Below are 7,716 nucleotides of genomic sequence, written 5' to 3'. Positions count from 1 at the left end.
GGCCTTTGTGCTGGCGGAGCTTACAGCTGGCTGCTTTGTGCTGGCTCCTTCCTCTCTCTCTCTCTCTCTCTCTCTCTCCTCTCTCTCTCTCTCTCTCTCTCCCTCCCTCCCTCCCCTCGCAATTCTACCTCGTTGGAAGTTCTCGAAGACTACGGTTTACGCATTTCAAAGCATCGATCTCAGTGTAGCCCGTGCCACTCAGAGCCCAACTCGAGGAAGGATTGGGGGCTGTGGTGGCCACCGAAATGTGAAATATGCCCTGCCACTTTGCAGAAAACAAACAGTTGAGTGTTTAGTGCAGGGATGTCATGGAGCTTCCTTGCTCAGTCACCACTTCCTTGCTTAGTACACGGCTGGAGGATGCTCCCTGGAAAGGTCACTTAATTAAGAAGGGGGCCTGAGGGTTAGACTTGGAGGAGAGGAGTCTGTGCCTCTTGAGACTCTGGAATGGTTGAGAGGTGCTGCCCGGAGATGACCAGATATCGCATGTGCGTCTAGGTCACTTACAGGACCCGACCTGTACAGATTCCAAACGTGTAGAACACTGGTTAGCGAAGAAAGCAGTCAAACATAGGACCCACTAGAGTTTGGGGTTCTCCAAGATGAGAAACTCTTTTTGCATTTCCAAGCCGACTCTTAGCATCTGTCGGGATCTTGGTACCTAATTTCAGTGCAGAACAAATGTGCAAGAAAACAGAGAAGGTTGCTTTAAAGTGTCTGCCTCCTTTCTTTGGAAGTTTTAGTTTGAAACGTATCGGGGAATGAGGAGTGGCTCACAAAACCATTCATAGAACTGCTCTGAAGGATTCTTCTCTGAGGAGCAAGTTGCGTGGTAGAATTCGCATGCCTCCCCCTTCTTTTTGTGGATTTCCTTGATCATAAGTGAGACTGTTGGGCTGCTAGGAGTCTCCTTCAGCCAAGCATCTTCAAGTCACTGGCTGGCTTCTTTCTACACACTTGCCGGCAGAACCGTACTTGAACATCTATCAAAAGACTCAAAACTGGTGAGGGTTCACAGTATCAGAATATTGCACTATTTTTTAAACCTAGTAGACATTTAAGGGTAGCCAGACTTGCTCTTCTGATTAAAGTAGGGTTTGTTATATTTGCCGTAATAATAAGCCAAGCTCTCATGAAGCAGACTTGATATTGATTGCTTTTTTTTTTTAATACACAAAACTCCCAAGGCTCACCAAGTCTAAGGTAGCTACAGCAACAGAGCCAATTAGGGAGACGTGGATTTGTCTTTGTTTTCAGGGAAGGCTTCTTACCATGTATTCCCCGTGTTTCCTGATAGATTTTTGTAGTATCATAATTTGGTATTACAGAACCAAAATGAAAAATCTGGGCTTGTATGTCATGGGAAAATTTTACTCTTTAAAGGTGTCCTTCACTCTTTATTCAGAAGATGTTTGCTTGAAAAGTTGTGTATGGCATTATATTTTTGTTAATCAAATTTTATTTATTTTCACATAAGTAAGCAGGCTGATGAGAGGACATCTGAGTTTAATCTGTAAGATAAAAATTCATTCTCTAACATCTTGGTCAATTCTATTTTTTCTATATTGTGTTTACTTGGAAATTATAAGAAAAGTATATGAATCTAGTTTCAGCTTCCCTTTAAATGCCAACTAGTGCTTAGAGATCTTGCCAAGCAAATGAGGTTTGTGAACCACAAAGAACAAAAATAAAGTGTCAAATTGGGTCATTGAAAAGAACTCGGTGGTGGATAGATAGCAGTTTACTGATCAGTCTCAATCAGGACAGGATTCTGTAGACACCAAAGACTCTTAGGTCACTTCATCTATGTGAAAAGCTGAAAAGGGAAGCTCTATGGAAATATCTAGTGGAAAAATGGATATTCCATTTGGGACTGATGTTATGGAGTCACATTTTATGTTATGCTCACATTTCTGTATTTTGAGGGGCATGCATATCAGCACCACAGTAACATGGTTAATATTGCATACTTATTTTTTTCAAACTGCTTTCATGTCTATTCTCATTTTTTTGTTTTGCCCTTAACTCTTTGAAGCAAATAGAATGAGCATTATTATTATTATTGTTTAGCATGAGCATTATTATCTCTATTTTTATCACAAGAAAATTGAGCTTTAGTGATTTGCCTAAGGTAGAGCTGGAACTTGAAGCCTATTTTTTTTTTTAATACCTTCAAGTCCTGCTTCTTTTGACACAGAGAGGATAATGTTGTAGGGGTAATTAAGCATGGACACCTTCATTTATTTACATAGTTAAACTATAGAGACTAAAGCTGGTGGGCACAATATGGAGAACTTAGCTGTGTTCTGTAGGGAGGGGAAAGCACTTTGTTGGTGTTGAACCAAGCATACTTCTCTGCTTTCCTCCTGGGGGACCATATTTTCTTTGTGGTTACTCCATTTTCCCTCTTCCACTGTGATGGAAAATGCTGCTGAAAGGATCATCTGTCATTCCAGCTATTTAATTTATAGTGAAGGATGGTTGCAGCCCAGATCTTAGAGCCATTATAATAGACCAGTGACAGTTGTCAATAGCATGGTGAATCAGAGAGTGGTGTCTTAATGCCATGTGCCACAGCTGGGTTTATAGGGTTTACAGTCTTGATAAGTTCAGGTTTAGACAAATGGAATAGTATTGGCAATGAGAATCTTAGGATTAAAACAAGACAAGATACGGCAGTGACAAAGGGATCATTGAGAATCAAGAAAAGGACAAATGGGAAAGATTATTAAGACACCAGCCAAGGAGAGGAGTGTTCTTTTTCCTCGTCAAAGAATCTCTGATTGGGTTTTGAAAGGTGTGGTGGTAATTGAAAAGCAAGTTCATCTGAAGCTCTGAGACTTGTTGCCTGAGACTGCTGATCTATTGTGTGTGTGTGTGTGTTGTGTGTTGTGTGTGTGTGTGTATGTGTGAGAGAGAAGTAAACTCTGAAAACCTAAAATACAGCAGAAAATTAGAATATACAAATTATTGCTGTCATTAAAATGACACATTCAATAAATAACCAAAATCAATCATGTGTTGAACGAAACAGTTACAGAAGGTTAGACCATGAAATGTTATTGACAGTCTTACCATACAACATAGACACTCTGAACATTTGTTTTCCCATCCTTTAATGATTATTTATATTCACTAGGCCAGCAAATATTTATTGAATACCTCCTCTCTCTACCTACCATTGTTAATAATTATAGGGCTAACAGAGGAAGCTCAGAGATGGGTGTTTACGTGGAAGGAACACAATCTTATTTGAGGTGACAAGACTTGATGATTTGTGGTAGAGGAGCAGGGAGAAGGTGGGAAGAGAATGCACCGGGCATTTTTGTGACAGCAGTTCTGTTGGGGGCAAGGGTTTGCATATTCGAGGTAAAGAAGAAAAAGGGGTGTTGGGGCTAATGTAGTGGTATGAGCAAAGTTTAGGAGCCTGAACTGAGTGTGGCATTTAAGAGGGGACTGTACCTGGCTGGGGATGGTACTTGTACTTGGCACTGGTGGTGTGAAATTTATTTAATAGATATGGTATTTGGGAATTGTAAGTTTGGGGATATTATATGATGTGTTTTGGGAAGGCAGCGAGTTGAGGTGGTAAAAGCAGGGACCTTGAAGTCTGACGGAATCCAAAAGATCAAAAACAGACGCTATCACTTAAGTGAATTATGCTCTGTGCCTGCAGATTTATCATCTAAAAAAATGGGAGATCATGGTAGTACCTACCTTATCAGGTTGTTGTAAGGATTAAATGATTTCCATAGTCAGGTCTAACACTGGCCCATGGCATCTGTCAAAGGGTAGTCATTTTGATTGATTATTGTCATTTTTATTCTGAAGAATAAACCATCTGGACTGTATAAAATGGTTAAGAGAGGAGAGAGTGTGGACACGGTCACCCATTAAGATGCAATTAAGTTAATGACAATCCAATGAGGTGACTCGAAGGGATGATTCCAAGAGACATTATGGGGGAAGGACTCACAGAAGTTGTGAATCGAAAATGTAAAAGAGGAGTTCAAGCTGACAGCAAAGTTCAGATAAAGAAGATGGTTATGTTTGAGGTGGCATTCAAGTCGATGCTGTCTCTGAAAGAAGAAGAAAGAGCTGGAACTTGAAGGTCATCTGTCGGTATATCAGAGTTGTAGATGTGTTTCTACTGCTGTCGCTACAGACTGTCTTTTCTAGTTCTTTTACAGTTCAGGCTTTGCTTTGAATTGCGTGGAGAAGGAGAATATGGCCTCAAATATTTGAAGGTAGCAAAGCTTGCATTTATCCCTACTATCTTTCCTAACAATGAAAATCAGATTAGGTATCTTTCCTCACCCCACAGCAGCTATTTACAATATTTGTTTTATCATAAGAAAGGAAAAGCAGATTGTCACCAGTTTACTGTACAGCCCTCCTGCACCCTGAGAACCCTTAAGGCAGTATTCATGTGCCTTATATATTATACATGAAACTCTGTTTACCTTGGAGAGAGTAGCTTTGTCATCAGTGATGAGAATGGTTCAACATGCTGTTTTCCCCTTTGTGTCTTTAGTTTGGTAGCATACTGATATAGCGTTATCCATTTCAGTTGGAAAAACACTGATCAAGTATTTAGAAAATCTGAATAAGTCCAAGGCTAAGACTGTATTTTTTTTTTTTAATGTCATCTTTCATTTGTCTTTGAAACTTGAATATGCCTGGACTTGACAAAGAAACAGACTCTGGACTGTATCTGTTTAAGATTGTCAAAGATAACGCTTGACAGAGAGCTTATCTGCCCACTGGTGGCAAAATGCAGTAAATTGTTCAAGGCCTGCCAAGCCATTAGGATACCTTGATAGTGAATGACAGACACAGTGCTACTGACTTGCTCTGAAGGGGATGCTTTTAAAAGCTATTTGAAGCTAATATCCACTATCAGAAACTTGGTTTGAGTTTATTTATCTGAATTAATTTGCTTTGACAGAGAGAGGGAAGAGACAGCAGCATCCAAAGACACAGCATGAAGGAAAAGAAAGAAAAGTGTTCTTTTTGTTTGCTTGTTAAATATTCTTATGACTAAGTTAATTTAAGACACAGAATTCAAATAAGCAATGAAATCTTCCCTCTTTCCACCTCTCGCAGCGAAGCGGGCTCTAGACATTCATCTGTTTGTTCAGCCAATATTTACTAAGCATTTCCTCTGTGCTGGGCACTTGGCCACATAAGGTTTAAGCATTCTGCAAAAAAGAAAAATATGGTTGCAGATGGTTATTTAGGTTGAGGTTTATTGTCACTGAAATGACAATGGTCATTCTTTTCCTATTTGTTTTCTAATGTCATGCAGTTTCTATTGTGGGATTCCAAACTCGTGAGAGTGGCTAGGTGAACTTGCACTGGGCCTCGAAAGATGAAGAAAGACCTGGAGCTTGAAGGTCATCTGCCAATTTATCTGAGTTGCAGATGTGTCTCTTTCTGCCGTTCCTACAGGCTGTCTTTTCTCCTTTTAAAGTTCAGGCAATGCTTTGAATAGTGGGGAGAAGGAGCATATGGCCTCAATACATAGCTAGAAAAGGCTTGTGGTTCACCCTCACTTTTTCCGCTGTAATTGGATTTAGAAAGCAGGTGGCCGGCACTTAATCACAGAAGGAAAGTCTTTTAGAGCCATGGCAGAATTCCCTTTACACAAAACTCCTGAAACTCAAGATGTAGATGACAATAAGACCTTGAAGAAAAATTCTCTTCTGGAAAGGCAATTGGGGCTATATTAAAGCTTATTCTTTGTTCCCTTTTCCCTCAATCTGATTTATTCATAAAATTCTTCTCTTAGCCCATATGACTGCAAAACATAAAATGTGCACCACCTGCTCAGTCATGTGGTTGTCTTACCTCCTGGATGGCAGAATTGGGGAAATATTTGTATTTCCATTTTATGTCATATAGCTATGAAAATAGAATCATGAGGGTAGAGGAGATTTCAAAGATTTTTTTGCTTAGCTCCTGGTTGTTTTTGGAGGAGAAGCTGAAGTTACTTGTCCAGGATCACATATGGCAAGTTTTTAAAACAAGAAGGCTAAAATTCAGAAATCATTGTTCTGATGCCAGTCTATGTTCATCTAAACTTCATGATGGTCTGGTTTTTTTCAGTTTTTTTTTAATATTATTTAGCTGTCAATGGATCTTTATTTTATTTATTTATATGCCATGCTGAGAATTGAACCCAGTGTCTCACACATGCTAGGCAAGTGCTCTACCACTGAGCCACAACCCCAGCCCCCTTTTCAGGTTTTTATACAGAATCCCAGGATCATGTTGAACAAACTTTTAGGCCACACCTGTGATGTTTTGGGATGTTTAGCAAGATTTTATTGAATGAGCAAAGTATTTGTTCAGAAACAAAAAGATGTCTCAATAGAGCTAAAATTAACTAGAGAGTTTTTTTTTTTTTTTTTTTTGGTAATGGGATTGAACTATGGGCACTTTACCACTTATTTGCATCCCTAGGCCTTTGTATTTTTTATTTTGAGACAGGACCCACTAAGTTGCTGAGGCTTTTGCTAAATCACCCAGGCTGGTCTTGAACTTGCCATCTTCCTATTCAGCCTCCCAAGTAGCTGGGATTACAGGTGTGCGTCACTGCGCCGGATTGAAATGGACTGTACAGTTCCACAGTTCATCTTGTCTGTACAGACATTCAAAGGTGTAGTTTCCTTTGCTGTGAACACACATGCTTCACAGCTCTCTCAAATGTTTTCCTTTTAAGGAAGAAAAGTAAAGGCAGTGCGGCAAACACTACAGAGATCTGTTACCTGACTATGAACTGAGATGCCTTCTGGCTCATCTAAAATATACTGACTTGCCTTGGCACATGCTATTCCTTCTTTCTCAATTATTTTTTCCCATATTTTCTCCTTTTAAAATGATATAAAAATACAAAGAGCTGGGAATGTGATTCAGTGGTTAAAAAAAAAAATCCTCTGGGTTCAATCCCCCATGCCAAAAAAAAAAAAAAAAAAAAAAAAATCCTAGCTACCTGTATATAAAGTAAAATTGTTTCAAACCCCTATTCTATCTCTGGAGAAACAGCATCCTTCTCACCACCTGTGGATTCTGTTTCTCCTAGTTACCTCTGGCTTCAATTTTCTTTTAATGTTGACTTCATGATCCTTGATAAGCTTTTCCTTTTATTTCATGTGACACCATGACAACTCATGACCATTCTTTTCCCATATTTCCCCCAAACACTGGATTCAAGATTTCTGTGTGGCAAACTATCCCCAAATTTAGTGGAATAAGCAACAACTCTTTATCCGTTCATACCATTTCTGTGCACCAAGAATTTGAGAGTAGCATAGCTGGGTGGTTCTGGCTAAAGATCTCTCAAGAAAGCTTGTTGGTGCTAGAAGACCCGGGGCTCCCAGATGGCTATTCAGGTGGTTGCGGAAGCTCAGCTCTGAATTCATGGATTCCTTTTTTCTCATATATATATAAAAAATTCAGCCTTCTTTTGGTCTTTGCTGTCTAGATCATGCCCTGAGCACTTGACCTTTTTTCCGTCTTAAAAGGACCTTTCAGACTCAACGGGATAACGTGAGAAAGCTTTGAAATCCTAAAGGGGATAAGGCCCATGAAAATGTGAATGTCTTTCACAAGTGCACATCATGAGCTTAACTTAGAGAGTTTAATGATTAGACATGAAAGAAAGCAAAGTGTAGCTTTTGTAAAGACAAGGTTTTTACTTCAGAATTTCAATTC

General features: G+C 39.4%; 1 protein-coding gene across 2 annotated transcripts in view; it reads left to right on the top strand.

The window, feature by feature from the left end:
* Armh4 (armadillo like helical domain containing 4) overlaps positions 1 to 7,716 on the top strand; it is a 120,584-nt gene that overhangs the window by 190 nt on the left and 112,678 nt on the right. The gene's annotated exons all lie outside the window — the stretch shown is intronic.

Source organism: Marmota marmota, unplaced genomic scaffold (genome assembly GCF_001458135.2).
Source record: "Marmota marmota marmota unplaced genomic scaffold, marMar, whole genome shotgun sequence".
Classification (NCBI taxonomy): domain Eukaryota; kingdom Metazoa; phylum Chordata; class Mammalia; order Rodentia; family Sciuridae; genus Marmota; species Marmota marmota.
Note: the sequence above shows the minus strand (reverse complement) of the source record. Positions and strands in the feature narration are given on the sequence as shown.